Source organism: Triplophysa dalaica, chromosome 16 (genome assembly GCF_015846415.1).
Source record: "Triplophysa dalaica isolate WHDGS20190420 chromosome 16, ASM1584641v1, whole genome shotgun sequence".
Classification (NCBI taxonomy): domain Eukaryota; kingdom Metazoa; phylum Chordata; class Actinopteri; order Cypriniformes; family Nemacheilidae; genus Triplophysa; species Triplophysa dalaica.
This window is the reverse complement of record NC_079557.1, coordinates 13,473,409-13,492,514: the sequence shown is the minus strand read 5'-3', so window position 1 is coordinate 13,492,514 and position 19,106 is coordinate 13,473,409. Positions and strand designations below refer to the sequence as shown.

Here is a 19,106-nt window from a genome sequence, read left to right as displayed (position 1 = left end):
AACAGTACACAATGTATTATTCAAAGCTATTTATCCAATGCCAAAGGACTCTAAACCTATATCTAGCCTATAGATAAGCAGTTGTGTATAATATAAATGTATAATTTACTTTATATAAATAAATTCAATTCAAGGAAAGAGCTGGAGAAGCATCTCTCTCTCTGTGCTTGTGTTCGACTTCATTCATGGCTGCACAGACCGATTGGCGTATGACATCAAGTACCGCGAGTATCGCGTGATCAGTGATGCTAAAGAATATGGAATGTCGCTACCCGAACCGTCCCGGAAACACGATTTGTTCCGCGCACGCGCGAAAGTGCGTCTACTTCCGGCCGAAACAATTTACGGCAGTTTAAAAAAAAGTAGTTGACACAACTCGTTCCATACCGGAAATATATTTTTTAAAAACTCTTTATAGAAAATTGCACTTAACATCAAAAGACATTAAACAAATTACAATTTGTTATCGTTTGGAGAAATGTACTGAACGAGGGATAGGCTACACTACCCTTTTAAGAGCGGAAAATAGTTTTTTTTTAATTAATTTTGATACTTTTTTATTTTATTTTTTAATAAAATACAATAATAAAAAAATGATATGTGTCATGGGTGAGAAATATTTTTTCTTTTCTAAAATATTTTACTATACATAGAGAAACGAATATACAATAGTTTTTCTCTTTTTTTGGCAAAATATGTCACGTTAATATACATAGTTTGACACAACCGGAACCATAACAACGCAACTCGGTAGCGTGTCAGAGTGACGTAAGCGTTGTTGCTAGTCAAGTCGTAGAATGTAATGGAAAACACTGTAAATGTTACTGTAAACGTCGTTTCTAAAGAATGTGAACACAATATTTTTCCCAAACGTGCACACTTTTGGATGGAAAGCTATAATGAACATTGTTGAAAGCGTTTGTGAACGGTTATTCACGTAAGATCATTCTACAAGAATAATATCTCTGCGTTATTTTTATAGTTAAATAGTGATCAGTAATCGATGTTTTGTACATTTCTAATCACCGAAGTCACGCCATCTGCGGTTCGGATGAGTGCCGTCACGCTATAGCTTTAAAATAATTGCGCGTCTACACGGGTTTGTACGGTAGGCTGTAAAGTCGAAATGTGAAAATTAACCGCTGTCTTGACATCTATAATTTCGTGAGGGAGATAAAGGTAATGATCGTGGTTTTACAGCAAACAATCAAGTGGATTTTCGCAATTTTTGTTTGGCTACGGCAATTTGAATCCGTTAACGTATCTTTATATGGTGCGTGACGTCAGGTTTACAGGCTGATAGGTGTGCTGTTCAAAAAGAATAACAATTTCCTAAAAGTAGGCAATATGAAGTACATGTAAACTAACACAGAAGTTCGAAGTATGCGTTTAAAATGTGTTTAATAAGTTAGTTTCCTGTATTTTGTTAGTGTATACACACATTAATATGTTAAGGAGTTTTAGTTTAGTAGGCCTACTGCCATTCCACTCCTCATTGTTTATATTGGTGCTGAACTTGTAAATTGGTTGAGCAATATCCATTAATTTAAGACTACATTCAACAAATTAACATTTGTTTTTCTTGTCACAGTTATTGTCTTTTCCTGATCTACCACTAATGGCAAACATATTAATTTAATTTTAGGTTTAAATTTATTCAAAGGAAGGTGTTTTAGATGGAGATTTAATGGGGTCGTTGAATGTGTTTGGAATTGGTGACAAAAATGTTTTGGAGTCCACAATCCACTTAAAAGTTTGTTTGTTGATGTTCTTTTTATGATGTTTATAAAATTGCATGTGTTTTGGCTCTTGAGTCAAAAATAACAATAGCAGCATTATGATTTGCAAGTATTATCAGGCTTTTTTTTTCCAGTATATCAAATACTACCAACTGGGGTATGTTAAACATTTATCAAAGAAATTTGAGCTTTTATACTTCTGCAAGTGCTAAGAGTACTTCTCCGTTGTACAGGTGGAGATGCTTGAGTATTGGAATTATTGGACCAGCCGCAGGAGGAAGATGGCTCTCAGATGAGAGATGACTTTGAAGGAAACAGCTGCTGGCTTTCCTGTGGCCCAGATCTCCTTGTGAAGTTCTCCTACCTCCTGACAAGGGAGACTTACGACCTTTGGACTAGCACTTGCAGTTGGCACTGTTATCAGCTTAAGACTGGAATTTTCAACCTCTCAAGAACTGAGTAAAGCGGGTAAGTCTCTCTCTCTCTCTCTCTCTCTCACACACACATACACACACATGCACACATATCTGCCTTCTTAGCCCCACCTCTCAATTTAGGAGAGACCTTGAAGCTCTGGAATGGAAAGAACTGCACTCTTTCCCTTTCAAGGAAGCCTGACACATTAGTCTACGTTCAAGGCACTTAATTTAAGGTGCCACACTGTGCCCTTGTATCTGCATGTTTGATTTGCTCTCTGCTGCCTCGAGATCTCAGAATCTACGATGATATCTAGTACTTAGCTTTCACAGTGACGATAGATTTCTTTGTTCTTTAAGTCATTGCAGGCTTTGGAATTTTCAGTGACTCACTTTTATTCACAGAAAATATTTAGACACGTTTTGCTTTAAAGAAACGTAATCGTTTAATTTTGTGATCATAGGACGAACGTGAATTTACAGTTATATTCAATCAGGTACAATAGATTTTAACGTGCCATTGTCTAGAGGATTTCAATATAGGTGAAGCTTTTGTTAAAACATTTTTATTAATTCTTCTATAAAATTGATTACATGTTTAGATTACAATTTCACGAAAACGATGAAGCCATGTTGGTATCCTTGGGGTCGGCAGGAAAGTGTATCAGTCAGAAGATTGGATTCAACTTTGCTTGAATGTGTAATATTTAATTATTGTGGCTTTAAATGTATATATTTTAATGTATTTCTACCCCAAGAGCGCTTTTCCACCATCGCGCCAACATTGAGTCAAATCAGAACGCAACAAAACTGTTTGGTTGTAAATGAACATATGCTGGGTTGTTGGGTCAAATAGAAGCATTTTACTTGTTAATTTACCTTCATGTTTGGGTTCCTTCCTTTTTGACCCAACACTGAGTTAGAAGAAACCAAGCATGTTTTTAGAGTGTACTTTTTTTGTGTTAATCCTTTTTTACCCCAATTCCAGTCAATTTAGTTTGACTTGTATTCCACCAAGTCCACCCTTAAAAAACGAACATATAATGCTATATGACATATACCTTTATGACAAGACAGGAGGTGTACTTAATAACGTTCCATGGTCCAATAATGGCTCGGTCCAGTTGCTTTGCTGATTTTAACAAATCACTTGAGAATCTTCTTCCATTTGATCTCAGGCCTTAAATTTCCCGGTCCAGCAGCTGAACCACTTTTCACACAAAAATGTCAAGGTGCGATACTGAGTGGTATGGAAAACAGGTCATAGCTATTATAATAGGGAGTCAAATTGTTTCAGCTGCCCCAGAATCCAAACAGAGCCGCTTTCTTGCACAAAGCTCATTTGGTGGACTTGTTCATTGGGTCAGTAGCTCGAGGTTACAGAATATGTTCGCTCTGACTTTTCCTGTCAAAGCGTCGAGGTGGGGGGCGTTCACACGGCTCTGCACCGGATCGCACAACTTCAGGTTTCAGTAGACCGTGGAATGGGAGGGTGCTTTTATAAAGCTCTATTTTATGCTCAGCCCTGCACCTGCTCCATTCCCTGGTATTGACTCCTTGAATTAACATATTAATTGTTTACCAGGCATCTTCGTGTTGGTTTTACGAGCGTTGCCAGAGAGACGAGGGGCGCGCGTCCGTGTCAGCGCTTGTTTGGGTGGGTAATCAGGGCGGCTTTGGAACTTTACAAGAAGTCATTAGCAGTCAAGACTATTGTGTAGACGTTCTGATTTCAAAGGTGCTCCACAACAGCTTGTGTGGCGAGGACTAATTGAACCGGAGCACTTGAAAGGGGAAGAGAGACGTCAGGTTTGCCGCATCCTGTCGCGGCCCATCTGCCTCCTCCTCTGCTCCCGCAGCCAGCCTCCTTTGTGAGGAAGGAGGGTTTTGAACATCAAAGCTCCGGCTTGCTGCCTAGGAGACGGAAACAATTAGTAAGGGATTTGGTGAAAGGAACGCGGCGGAGTTCATAGATGCTAAACTAAAGATGGGCCCAACAGAGGGTTCACGAGCTGAGCAAAAGGTAGAAGGTTTTCTGAAATATTATATCCCCCTCCAGCAGACAAGGACTATATAATAGCTCTTAAATCCTTTCCGTGTGTGAAGCTTTCTGCATTTTTATGAGTCCCTGCTTACGCCTCCCACAGATATAACAACATATCTTGATTAAGATCTAATTATCCTGTTTCCAGTGGGGATTTTAAATTAGTGTTTTAAACATAGCACCTCCCTGGAATTAAGTGGTGACACTGGTGCATTGGTCTGAATCTGGTGACTGATGCCATAGGTATATAAATTTCTCATTATCTTTTATATATTAGGATATCCCCAGAGCTACCTTGCTAAAGGCCATGGCAACCTTCAAGGGAAACAGCTTGTTATATAGTCCCCTTTGGCTGTTAAAGTTCTGTTGAATGATTCAAAAGGAAATTTCCAACAGCTCTTACATGATTCTTTGTGTGTTTATTCATTTTTCCGCACCTCCGTCTCTGGCAATTATTCTCTTTTTCCATGTTTGTATTTAAGTTGGAGGGCACGTTCACATGATGTTATCGTGTGCAACATTAATACACATATGAATAACTTAATTCAAAGGCTGTGTTTTGCAATTTGTTGGATTCGGTTACACGGTTAATGCATATGTGCATTTACACGTGTATAAAACATAAATGTTTTATATGTTCAACCTTCCATTTGTCTTGTGGTTATATAAAACAGCACTACAGACACGCGCAATGAAGAAAAGCATCAACGTTATTAATTTTAGGGGGAAATGAGGGCCGCAGATTAGAGATGGAACCGAATAATTAAATCTAATTATGTGCCAAAATGAAATAATAGAGATGAGGGCAATAAATGAAACGCTCCTCCCACTAAATCGTTGCGCATTTTATTCACGTGATATAATTTATTGCCCTTAATTCCTTAAAGCTTTTCAAAGGATATTAAGTGCAGGCCGGGAGACTGTGTTCAAGCTGACAGATTTCAGCATGGAAGTATCAAGAAGTGCATTAGATGGGATTAGAATCCTCAATCACTCTCTGGACTGCCATTTAATATAGGGAATGTCAGCATCCCCCCTCCTCTAGTACTATTAAACAAGCTTGTCTATCTCTTTCAATTAGCCTGCGAGAGACTGGTCCCGCCCCTTCCTCCGAGATCTGTTAAATGTGTTTATGACAACACAGCAGCACTAAACCAACAGCAAGAAGAGTACATTAGACTGTCTCTGCATACAGGCCTGTCTCTGGTGTCATACTTTATGCATTTAAATGACATGGTTCATCAGTGGGATTTTAAACACCATGTGAAATCAGAATTGGAGTTTTGTGGCTTTAGTTCATGTTTGATAGACTTGAGATCATCTATTTGCTAGTTAGGGGTGTAACAATACATAAGATAGATGGATGATATAGATAGATGCATCCATGCCACACGTCAAAAAATTGATGTGAGGTACCTTTATTCTGAAACTCTCAACCCCCTCAATCCTCATTTTAAATGTATTTTTTGTATGTTGTTGTTGTAAAGGTTCCATTTGGGACAGAGAGTGTGCAATTTCATTTAGAATTGTCACTGCTTGTGTAAACTAGGCAAGTAATATCAAAATATCGAAAATTACATCGAATCGTAAATGTATCACAGAAATAGCTGGGGAGAAAATCTAATCGTATTGTGATGAACTGTCCGATTTAGACCCCTAATGCAAGTGTGGTATACTTAAGTTAAGCAAATAATCACTTTTACAATTTACAGCATTTGTCTTCTGTGAAATTTTTCTTCTTAAAAAATTGTATAATGCATTGTTCAGTAACACATTTATTATCAAATAAAATATTGTTATTCATCCACTGCCCATAAAACCTCCAGCCTCTGTAAGCAATATTCAATAGCAAATTATGTTGTTAAATTTCTTAATTTACCCACCCTCATGCCATCCGGTATTTATATAACCTCCTTTCTTTCTGTTGTATTCAAAATATTTGTCACTTGGTCAATGTGGAGGTCCCAACTTGTTGAAGCTTCAAAAAGCACTTTCGAAAAACACAAGAGCAATACATTTAAATATGGTGACACACCTATGGCGTCAAATCTCACCATTATCATATAACAACTATTCATGAGCCATACAAGAACCAGTGTGAACATTTTTAAATGGACAAAACCCTCTATGTGTCACTCCAAACTTCAACACTGTAAGAAATGTTTTGGTCACACCATTTCACAGTGTCCTTAACAATTTCTTTTGCAATTTTCTCCGAGAAATAATGTGAGAGAGGTTTAAGGTTTTAGGGGTCAGTCTCTCATGATGTGCAACCTTGGTGAGTCAGGCAACAAAGAAAACATCGAGACCTTAAGGGCTGAGGGTGTGCAGACAGATCAATTCGGAGACAAGCCGAGTGACTAGGTCAGTGTGAGGCCACTTCAAAGGGTGTGAATGCACAGCACTAGCAGGGACGCAGAGGGTTAGAGACCCTGACGAGAGGATTTAGTCATTCCGAGGCTGATGTGGAAAGCACTAAGAAGAGCTATCGGCTCAGAACAATGTCACAGAATGACCTCCGGTGAAGTTGTGATGATGCTTCAGCACTGCTCCATTCTTTCAATAGCGCCTGTTTTACAATTCTGGCTTACTTGGTGCCACCTTTGGAGATGAGCCCAGTGGAATGTTTTTAACATTTTTTATATGAATATAAATGTATTGTAAAAGTACTATAGTGGTAGTTTTCTGTCTTATGCATATGTCTATGTATAGAATGACCTTTGGGTTATACATTCTTTTGTTTGGGCGAAAGAAGACTACTTTTTAAGTGATGAGAGGGTTCGTTTATTGTGATTTAATGGACAGATTTAGACACAAATGGTGATTTCCTTTTTTACTTAATGTTTTTACTGGTTTGTACTGTCGTTCATTATACAAATACCTGTTTTTTAAAAGTTGCAGCTGGCTCAAAAACTGAAGGGGACATGTGCCTACTAGCGCAAATGAAGTGAGCCGATTTATAGACACAACACTGGTAAATGACAATGAAAATACCAAAGTTAATTTGCTAGTGATGACCAGTAAATTTGAGCAGGTGTCTTAATATGCAGCATGTGTTTACTCGTGCAATATATTAGACGATTTGTATGACATTTATAGAGGGATTGTGAGACTCAGAGGAGACATTGTGATCTGCCTAGTGAGCTTGCATTCCCCAAATATCCATTTGGGGCTTGTTTTACATTATTTGGGATTTTACAGCCCATCACCCAGGATTTTTCTCATCTGTGAGCATTAACTGCCTTACATACGTAGCAATAAAATCCCCAACAAATGCGCCCAGGGACCGACGTTGCATGTGTTAGCATAAAATATTCCCAACTATACCTCTGTGTGGGAATTGCTATAATGTCAGCTGCTTCTAATCTATGTAGCAAGTCACAGGTTTAAGAGAATATGTTTCTCTGCATGTGCATGATGCCGTTGAGATTTGAAAAAGCCTTGCAGACTTGTTCTTGAAATTAGCAATTCAGATGGATAATCATTAAAATCAGCATCCACTTGCTTGGGGTTTGTTACGGCGATTTGTTACGCATCATTACATCCCATTGAAAAAGTTGTCTAGAATATGATTCCCATCGTTAACAAATGTCTGCTTGCCCCTTCAACACAGTTGCACATAATAAATGTTTTCAACCAAAGTTCACTAGATGTTATGTAGGAAATACACTATCTTAAACCACCCAACGATGTCAACTTGTTTTTCTGCATCTATGGATTTCTACCCCAATGTGTCCCGGCTGATAGATGGTTAATTTAGCCACAGCGGATGGTCCAACTATCTCTTACTCAGAATTTATAGTTTGAAGCCTCTGTGCTACAATGCTGCCCTCCAGTGTATACATCCACCACCCCCCTCCATGTACAGCGCGTCTTACGTTCTGGACCACCATCCAGATTCCTTCCTTTTGTTAACATGTCAAATGTGCATCTATTTAAAGTATTTTCAAGCATGCCACCACTAGCATTTATGAAGACCCGAGGGCATGCGACTGTTTTTACGTTTTGCCCAAATGTTTGTGCGCAAACACAATATAAAATGCAGCACACTGAGCCCATAGGCCGAGCAGATGTATAATGTATGTGTGTTGGCATCTGACTCAGCATGCCAATGATTTTTGTTGCCTTGGATATGTGCCTGGCACAGGTCCAGGTCTGCACCTTCCCCGCAACTCCTCAAAGCGTATTTATATAGTTTTCGTGCTTGGCAGGAGCTTTTCCTCACCGTCGGCTTGTAGCGGTCTCAAGGTGGATCATGATTATGATTACATGAGACATTATTGCCTTGTTGTGCGACGGCCATTATACGCATCTCCAGGGACGGCTTACACGGGTTCGCTGGGATCTATACATCGCTATCTTCAATGCTGAAGCGGCAATCAAGCCAAGAAAATGGACCGTTTGTTCACGGCCGCTTTTCGGTACCTACTGTTGTCAAACTTTTTTTTCAGATTGCTGTGCTATTTAGTTGCCCATTGTTGACAGTTTAAGTGAGAACTCCACTTATTTCCCATCACTGTAACCACTTACATAGACAAGTGCTTTTGTTGTTATTTTGTGAAATGTCAATAATAAGGATGACAAGTGTATTTTATTGTTGAAAATGTTAAAGGAGAGACCAAGTTGACCTAGAATTTTACTGCTCAGTGGTTGCTCTTTTGGGGCTCAGGAGATGTAATGGAGTCCTCAGTTATGTTTTTTCAACATAATTCTCCTAATTAGGAGAGATAAAAATCTACACAAAATTGATGGCATTTAGTTTGAAGGTCCAGTGTTTAAAATTTAGTGGTGAGATTGCGAATTGCAACCAATGGCTTACTTCACACAGCACGCCACATTTTCGATTCTTTATGGAAGGAGATAACTTATTTACAAAACGCTCTATGTATAACAGTTGGTCCGTTTAAGCTTCTGTAGAAACAACATTATGAATTCCATGTAAGGGGATACGTGGCGTATATAGATAGAAATAGCTCAGTCTTAGGTAATAAAAACATAACACTTCATTATGTAAGGTCTTTATACACCTCTGAAGACAGTTATCTATATTATATTGAATTTCTGTCACTAGACGCCCCCAAAAATGACACACTTGACCTTTAAAGAAATTGATAAATGTAGCACAGTACGGATTTGTTGGTCTTTGATCAAAAATCTATAATTTGGTTGAGATCTCTTCTAAAAATCTTAAGAGAAAACATTAGAATAAATTTTAAGCAAATGTCTCAATTTACCCTTCGCAACACCCGGCCCCCCTTCGTTCCTCTTTCTCTATCCGACAAGCTTTCGATATCATAAATGTGCTCTCAGTTTATATTCTATAACTCCCTGGGGAAATAGTGAAGAATTTCTGGAAAAATGACACACGGGTTTCAGACAGAAAGGTCTGCGATATGCATTTGTGGGATACCTTTAAGATTTTAGATAACGGTAACAATTTTATACCTGTATTTGTGTCCACACCAGCATACCATAACATTACGTTAATTCCTAACTTCCACGATGTTACTGTCACACAAATGGATGTATAGCTAACCTAAATGTGATGTATTAAGTGTTTATACTTACTCCGATATTTGTAGTAATGACAATTTTATAGAGAGAGAGTAACTTCGGGGAGAGTTTTGGTCAGCCATGAGACTTCTTTGTGAAAACGAAAGTAAACTTAGTTTACTAAAAGCTTACTAAAGTTTAGTACAGAAAAGAATAACAGTCCATCAGTGTCTAAATCTTTATTTGTATTTATCTTTATTTGTTTGTTGTAATACAACAAACAGAGTACAGCTGTTGCTTTACGAATTCTTTGCTGAAAACATCTTCGTTTTAAAATGTCACTGCAAATGCTGCTCTATGAAGGCTGAAGGTGCGCTCATCACATCAGAGGGACGCAAAGTAAATTTGTACATATGTACATATATACCAGCTTGCTCATACTGTACATGTAATATGTAAGTAATATATCAATTTGTATTATATTCCGCCTTAAAACACCACTTCCCAAACGCTTCCATCTCTATTTCGTACATTAATGATGCCATCGTGTCTCGTATCTGTATTGGTATAGTTGTGATGTGAACTCCACTATTCTCCTTCATTAAGAAAGATTTTTAAAAGTTATAACTTAGTTTTCGTTTATAGTTATAGTCTGAACGTCCATTAAGGTTGGGTATATATCTCTCTGATTACTTTTACAATCATTAAAAATAAAAAATGTCATTAATTACCAAAGCTCTGCTACGCCAGGCTTGTCGGACTGGTTTGTTTGTCGGAACAATTTGCCTACTTATTGATGTCAGGGACACTACGATAGTAAAGCGATTTCATTTGTTTTTTACTTTCCTACTGGTTGCCACAATTTTATTTACCACATTTGCTTTCGACGAGAAACCCGCTCCCGTCTGTGATGTCGGATAGGAAGCTTTCTACCAAACAACATGTTGAACACGATCGATAAGCCAACCTACATGGCAGAATATGTATTTAAGTGGGTACGTTGCGTGTCCCTAGGCCCCATAGTTCCTCTTTCTTCTCCAGACGCGCGTTTATATTGCAAACATCTTTTAGACTTCACCATTTAGCCTTGCTGACTCCTGGCAAAGTTTATGGAGGATGAGCCTTGCTTCTGTCTCACGCTGTAAACGCCAGTGTAAATACACCCCCACATTTCTCACGGCGTGTGAGCAGAGGCTGTAAAATGCTCAGATGGATAGAGCAATATCCAATTCCTCCCCTGAGTTAGAGGGCAAACTTCTAGGAGGGGCCCGGCTGAGAACGTCCTCCCTTTGACGTGGCATCGAAAATAAACTTTGGCGAAATGAAACCTCATCAATGCTGGCATCAATGCCTCCTTCTCTTTTATCACCAGAGCTCCAACCAAGAACAATTAACGGCTCACCACGGGTCCAGTCCGGAACTGAATCACCCTGTAAGCACAGCTCCCCCCAGGCCAACACTAATGCATCTCCCATTGTGCACACTTCTATAAATTACCAGCGGTACGAGCAGGCAGATACAAATAAAGGTGATTTAGCTCAAAGAGATGCTGAAAGATGGCTCTCATTAGCCCGGAGAGGAAACGCAAGCCCGGACCTAACGGAGAGGAATTCCTGCCCATTAGTGCAATGGCAGTGTGTGTATTGATAGGTTTTTAATAAGACGCTGCATTAATGGATATCATGACTGAGTGGGTTTATGGTAATGGAGACGGGCAGCAGAAGGGGGGCACGAGAGGGTTCAAATGGCTTTTTTGTCAGAATCTGCAGAAGTCCTCAGCACGCTCAGAGAAACTTAGCAAGGTCTCTGGGTGCCACATCGCTGAGCAAATGCCCCCCGTGCAGGACGTAATGAAATAAGTAGTCGTAATAAAGCCTTTCTCTGCAATAACTGGCCGACTTCAATGAGGATGGAAGTGTCAGTGATGAATTGGATGAACGGACAGCATTCATGTGTGGGAATCTTCATTTCCTCCCGTTAATGTGAAAGACTCATTTTCAGCAGCACCCATTTTTAACCCTACAGTACTCTTGCCTGGAGATGTTCTAATTGTATTATTAGCTGCAAGTTAAGTAAATGAAGACGATTTAATCAGGCCTCTTTTTTTCTCTCTATCTGTCCCCTGTGTCCCAGAGATCTTTCTATTAACAGAATTGTTAAGGGATCAATTTAGTTTTTTTTTTTTTAAATAGGCTGACATCTCTATTGTCTCAATGACAAAGATACCGAAGAGTAACCTTGTAGGAGCACAAACTTTGGAGCTGTGCTTTAAAAACCCTGCAAAGTCTTGTTTCGAAGCAGGTGCTAAATGTGAAGAAATAGCACTTCATGAGAGAATTTAGAGGTAGATGTTTTCTTTCTTTCAGGTGCAAACCTGCTTTTATATAAATCAGATCCATTCCAGATTGTCCTTAGTCACAAAATTAAAGTCCATTTAGGAAGACGTAAACAAAACTGATCATGCACTGGTCCAAAAAAACTTCCTTTGTCAGTTTTGTCAAAGTGTTAAAAAAAAAACTTTTAAGATTTAAATATAAACAGCACAGAGAAAATAGAGACCATTCCAAATTGTCATTTAATCAGTATTTCTGGATATATTGTCGCCATTCCAGTCCAATGTCAGCAAAATCAAACCTCGGGAGGGACATAAAGTCATCTAACAGCAATGTGAAAGACTGTGCATGACACAACACATAAAAAATGTGATAAAAGCGAGGTTATGAAACAAAAAATATGTTGTTACATGTTCAAATATTACTGTTGTATTGTGAATATGAACTGAACTTTTCTTAACCATATTTAAGGTCTGAAAAAATACAGAGCATCTTTTCTGTTATTTTGACCTGTTACTCCATTTTTCATTTTCTGCAAATAGAAGTAATATTTTATTTGAAATTTGGAGGAAATATGGTTAGTAGTTTACAGAATTAAACAATAATACTGTAAAAAGTAAATTCAGAAAAACAAAAAATAATTTTGAAACCGATCTTAATTTCTTCCGCAGCTCTTAAGGACCTTCTTTATATGTTAGGGTCTATAGGAATTCTTTTCTTGAATTATATGAATTATTGGTTCATAGTAACAAAAAACGATATGTATAAATATCATGTGTAGCCTTTCTATTTATATTTCGGCAGAAGTTAATAACCAAATGATCATATGATTCCTCTCTTTGCGTACATTTGTAAATATTTCACTTAATGCGTGGTACTGATTCATGATTTGTAGAGTGTTGATAGTAGGCGAAGTGTAGAGCACTCATCAGATCACAGATACAGGTACTCACATCCAGTTTCCCGTGTTAAGAGCCCACATGACATAAAAATCATGCGTTTATGTTTGAAGAGCATTGAGAGAGGAATAAAATGCGGGTTGAGAAAATTCTTGGATGTTATCGATATAAAAAAGCAAGGAAAAGTAAAGTCAATTCATGTATATCCTGTGTGATTTCACCAAGAAAATGAAAGAGTGCTGTACTGTGTAACAAGTAACAAGAATTTCTGTTAGCTTTGCTTTAATGGAATTTTTCACAGAACTGTAATTTCAATATATGTTCTACTGAAGGCTGAATACAGTTCTTCCAATTTCCTTGCAGAACTATATAAATACACTTTCAGAATAGGAATGTTGGGTTCAAACTTGTAGGTCTGCTTCACTTATAAAGACCGCATTCCTTCACATAAATTATACATCTTTCCAAGACTTTCTCTCCCAAATCGGAGTATTTGGAAAATCATTAATGAATGCACTTTCATCACAATGATCTTAATGAAAAGGGCAACCTATGTCAGTTTATCTCCTCGCTTTACAGACGGCGCTCGTGTTCGTTTCACAAAAATGCAACTTTATTTTGACAAGCGCTGGGAATAGCCAAAACCCCTGTAGCATACCAATGCCGAGATCTATCGCTACCTGACCGCAAGGACTTTCAGAAACAACCAGAGACTCATGAAGGAGAAATTTCATTAATGGTGCCGTTTCCCATCTGGGCTTTGAGCCTCTATTTGTTATCAAACAAATGGGAAGTGAACACGAATTTGAGGAGCCCAGGGACTCCGTGTGGAAAAGAGTGGGAAATGAGTTCCTGTTCTATACCATTCACATAGAGCTGCATTTAAAACAGGACGTCACATGTAATCTACATTTTGACTCATCAGTGTAACACCTGTGGAGACTCCAAATCTGCAATATCGCACCCCTTATATTCTCAACATATAGCTTGTTTTGGGCAAATTCATGAAAAGCGCATGCAAATGGCTGGATGACGATACAGGAGCCCGTGGGCGGGCTAAATATGGATCTAATACTTGTTCCATTTCGCGTTGATTACAGAAAGAACCTGGAGCAATAGTCAGGTCTATTTTCTTGGCCTCATTGTTATGCCAACTTTTTGTTTGATCAAAGTAAGGATAGGCTAAAGGCATTTTAAAGCATGCAGATTATATTCGGCTGAATGATGTGCATCTGTTCTTGGGAGCTGACCTAGATGGGGCCTACTTGCCCTTTTCTATTTGCTGAAATGTATTTCAGTGTTATAATTTCACCTGAAATATATATATTATACATTTATTTTGTTCCGTTTTCAGCAGATTTATATATAAGCCTTATTGCTCTTAAAAGGTTTCGACGTTTTGGGGGAAAATCACCTAATTGCTGGCAATTTTGCCAAATTCACAAAAGAAGAGATAGCGCTCTTTTATTTTCAATCTGCTCTATATATAGGCGCATAATCCTATCACATCAGAAAGCTTACTTTCATTTACTGTAAAAGTGCACGCCTGTCAGCACTACACACACCGAGAAAAGTCCAAAATGAGGCAAACCAATCAGTTGAGAAATCTTTACTGTCGCTCTCTCACTTTCTCTCTTTCCATCAGACGAGGACGACTGATAACCAACCTCCTACTCACCCTCCACTCCTGTGTGTCTGCAGTGTGGCGATAAGCAAATCAATATCCTGTCACTTCTCATTTTTACCCTCGCAATTCTGCTTTCTGCACCTTGCACAAGGTGACAAGGCCTGCTCTGTGGTCTGGCCGAGCAATCTCGGCACTTTTTTGCGGTATATTCACCATCTCGTGGCGGCAGACGGGGGTACGGGTCCAGCGGGCGACAGCGGTGGATGGAGTTGTAGCGGAATTTGAATCACATGATCTCGGTTAGCTTACACGCCGTTGCTGGACAAGATGGGTTCAGCCAGGCTGCACCATCGCTGCTTTGCCAACATACTCTTTATCAGTACACATTCCGTTGGTGGCAACAATATACAGCTGAAGCGCACACAATGTAGTCATGTACGCTTGCAATGTAATAAACGTTAGAAATGAGTGTAACATTAAGAGCGGAGGAGAATGGGGGAATTGTAACTGGGGCAATTACGACGGCCTAAATTTCTTTAATTACAATCTGAGTATAACATGTGCTCTGGAATAGTGTGTTTTCTGTCAGAGATCATATCACGGTTTCTCAAGTGAGAGTTGGTTTTTGGTCCAACCCTTCAAGTTTGAAGTGTAAGGTTTTTTTTTTCAATGTTCAAGATGTTCGTCTGCTGTCTTGCGTTTTGATGTCTTTGAATGTGTGTCTGTTTTATCTCAGGGCTGTTGGTTAAAAGTCAACATGAATGACAGATGCTAACACTGTTGCTGCCAGCTAACATGAAGTATTTTATCTTGGCTTCGAGATCGGGGTCAATGGTAACACTAGTTTTAAAATGAAAATTATTTAACTGTCAGTTAAGCTTATATTAAAATGTTTGTAAAGTATTATTTCTGACAGGTTAAACAATTCGAACCATGTAAACTGAAAACTGTTTACTGTTGTAATATTAGGATTATATAATTTATTCAATCTGTTATTTTAAGTAGGATTGCAATTATTTTCTTTCTTTTCTTGTGTTCACTTAATTTTGATTAAGTCTTTCTCACTATAAATCGTTTCCGATTTTTGTAATGTTTACAGTACTTTTGTATTTTACACTATTTATGTCTATTTATTTATTTTTAAGTAAAGCCTAACCAGCGAGTGGGGCACCAAATTAGCCATTTGCTAGTAGTCTGCATCTGTGTAATTCTCCATTGTCCGTTTCAAAAACATAATTTAATAAAAAAATATTTCATTTAAGCTATACATACAGCATATGGAATGTATATTATTGTACCAAAAAATGACTCAGAAATTAGTTTTGACAAAAAACATTTCACAGCTGTCCCTGGTCTCCCCTCATCATGTCAGTCATGAACAACCATTCAGTCATTTATCAGCTTTTTTTATTCAGCCGCGATTCGTCTCTGATGTATGATATTCAAACCCTAATTTGGCCTAAAATAGATTTCAAGAAACGGGAATATCCACATTATTGCACATATTTTTTTTGGAATGATCTGTCCAAAAGAAAGGTAATCTGTCAAATAATTGCACCAGATTCACTGTCAAACTTGGCATATAACTTTGGTGTGGCTCAGACACTGTGAGCTCTTGACTGACGGAGATCCGTGATGCAACTTCACCGTAACACTGAGTTTCATGTTGCACATAATGTAGCCACACATAATCACAAATCATATAACACTGTGAACTTTATCATAGCCAGATGTGTATTGTTCTTTCTTGATGTCATCACTAGATGTTCTGTTCGATCTTTATTAACATTCCTCTCCATTTGAACAGTCATAAGTGAACATAGACTGTAATACCCTAAAAAAAAACTTGATATATTTGTGTCAAAAACCTGATACTCTCGTTCGCATTCAGCTTGCATGAGGTGGTTATTTTGCAATTTATTTATCTTTGAACAAACTATTACAGTAAATTACATAAATACATCTACTGCTATTATAAGTGCAGCCAATAAAAATTACATTTCTAAGGATTTTTTGAAAGGGTGCTTTGTTCCATATACAATAAATGTCATTTTTTTTATTAGCTTAAACTGATTTGTCCTGAGGTTCATCTACATTTTTGACACATCTAACGGAGTTTTGGATATTAGTACTGGTTTTGCATCGTATGCAATCCAGTAACTTTTGTCAGTATCCACTTGTGATATGAAGATATAAAAGACATATCTAATTGTATAATATATATATTTTTTAGTTTCTTTAAAATATATTTAAAAAATGTACCCCTGCCTAAAAAATTATATATATAAGAAAACAGGTTTAAAAATGTACTCGTATAAAATGATATGAAAATAACAGTTATCAATAGGCTAATAAAATGTGTCCGTTGCAAAACATATTAGTTATGAAAGTTTTGCAGTATATATCTAACCGGCTAATTGTAGGCCAGTGTGCTAAAAATAATGTAACATTGCAAAAACATATTTACTGGTGTATCAGCTGAATAAATGAAAACAGATAGTAAGCCTTCAGCTGAAGGATCACCATTTTATTCTTGTGTGACGTTGATAACATTGTTACTGCTTCTGGAGAACATTTAGATAAGTCTAGCCTCTTACCCAGAGCGCCTTTACTAACAGAGATAGAGAAAGCTTGTTTCTCTCAAGAGAAGTCCATAGATCAGAGCCAATACATGAACATTAAGCATGTCAATACAGGGCATCCACAGCTGAGCCCAGTTAATACAAAGAATGATGGAGCACTCTCCTCAAGATTTCTCTTATTTGTGTGTATCGATCTTTTAATTTTCTCTTTCTAGTACAATACATCTACACATAACCTAGAAATGCTAGTAAAAAAATGTATGGACGTGTTTGGTTTAAAGTGGTTTGCTTCTTTTTCTAGGTGATACAGATTGTTTCATGAAAGAAAAATTGCATGCGTTTTTATTAACCTTTCATTTCAGTTTGTCAAAAAATCTTATTTTAATCGACAAGTAAGTGATGTTAATATTTTGGAAATGTTGTTCGGCTAAAGATAATCTTAAAAGATAATGTATGTATTCACAGCTCTTGTGTGCAACAGACTCGGAATGATTTGTTTAAATATGCAATGCCCCAGGCCATGTCAAAAAATAGTATTCTCCACTTTTCTCACATTTGTGAGGCCTGCCAAAGATCTTAGCATGAAGCAGAGCATTGTGGGTAAATTTTGTAGTGCCTGAACCCAGTGAATGGACTGTGGATCTAGGAAGGAAATGTCACTCCTTGCAATGTCTCAAATTCTTAACTTGAAAATGTCACTCATGCAGTGGACCTAATGAAAAATGGATGGGTCTGACCACCTCCTGCACATTAATAAGCCCTTTCCAATCTGTTTCTGGTGATTATTGCTTATCTTCACACTGGCACACACCTATTGCTCGCTGTAAGTAAATAAGCTCCACACGGCAGCAAACATAAGGCAGATATGCTTGATCTACATTCATATAAAACAAAACCTTAAACAAATCTAAACTGACAGCTGTGTCCGATTTAACACTCGCAAAATAGCCCTGACAGCCCTGTCTATGCCAATCATTTGCAGGCTTTTAGACTTTCAATTATAAATATGTTGTGAGAGTGCAAAAAAACTTGCATGCTGAAAATATTAGTATTAATAAGGTATAGATAATACACTTACAATTTGACATCTCTAGCTGTTTTCAATTGTAAAAACAGGTATGTTTTTTTGGGAAACTGGGAGACTTATTAGCATTATTTGGATTGAAAAAAATTTAGTGCAGAAAACAGTAAAAATGCAGACCTAGGGACCACTTTTTAGTTAATCAAATTAAATGTAAATGCTGAGGTGATGAAGGTGACGTTCTGGTCGCAATTGTCTTGAAAATAATGGTATTTTTTGCTGTAAACCAAACCACCCCATATTACAGATTGTGCATTTTTTTTATATTCTTATTCATCCATTTCAGTCTCTGTTCAGACCTGTGGTGCTTACTGTTACTTAATAACGGGTTACATCTTGCACCACTCACAATTCGTAAAAGGGAAGTGAAATTATCTATTTCGTGTTGTCTTTGAAACATTTATCTTAATTTTCCACAATATTTGATATTCACGATATTCTGTCATTTTATGTCTTGAGCACAATTATCTTGATAACATATAGTATTTAATATACCACCCAGCCGTATTATTAAAGTCACGGTAAAATAATTTTTTTAGGAAATATAGCTATTATAAATGATTTATCTCTGCGGGTCATTTTGTTTTTAAAATGCAAGTGTTTTTCGACCTTTAGATAATGTCTCTAAATTTATTTCAGTGGTAAGAAGTCTTAACTCCACAAATTCTATTCATAGCAGCTACTATCACACACAGCCCCACCCATCCACCCCCTGCGAAAGACTGCGATAGGTTTCCAAACAACATTTCTGCACTCGCCGGTTTCATCAGCTCACTTAAACGAGTTCACATGTATTGCGGTGCTCACAGGGAAGCTTATACAGCGACATCATTTACGACACTGGTAGGAGACAATTGCGCTTATCAACCACATGGGGGAGCCTTGAGCGAAG

At 37.7% G+C, this 19,106-nt stretch overlaps 1 protein-coding gene across 4 annotated transcripts in view; it reads left to right on the top strand.

Annotated features, from left to right (window-relative positions):
- Window positions 1–19,106, top strand: part of mid2 (midline 2) — a 365,887-nt gene that overhangs the window by 92,640 nt on the left and 254,141 nt on the right. The window contains exons 1-2 of one of the 4 annotated variants that reach the window (XM_056769388.1): window positions 677–937; window positions 1,973–2,207. The gene's annotated coding sequence lies outside the window, so the exon portion shown is untranslated. Of the gene's footprint in view, window positions 1–676; window positions 1,180–1,201; window positions 1,339–1,972; window positions 2,208–19,106 lie in introns of those variants that run through there. The other 3 variants (XM_056769386.1, XM_056769390.1, XM_056769391.1) reach the window with 3 other exon arrangements.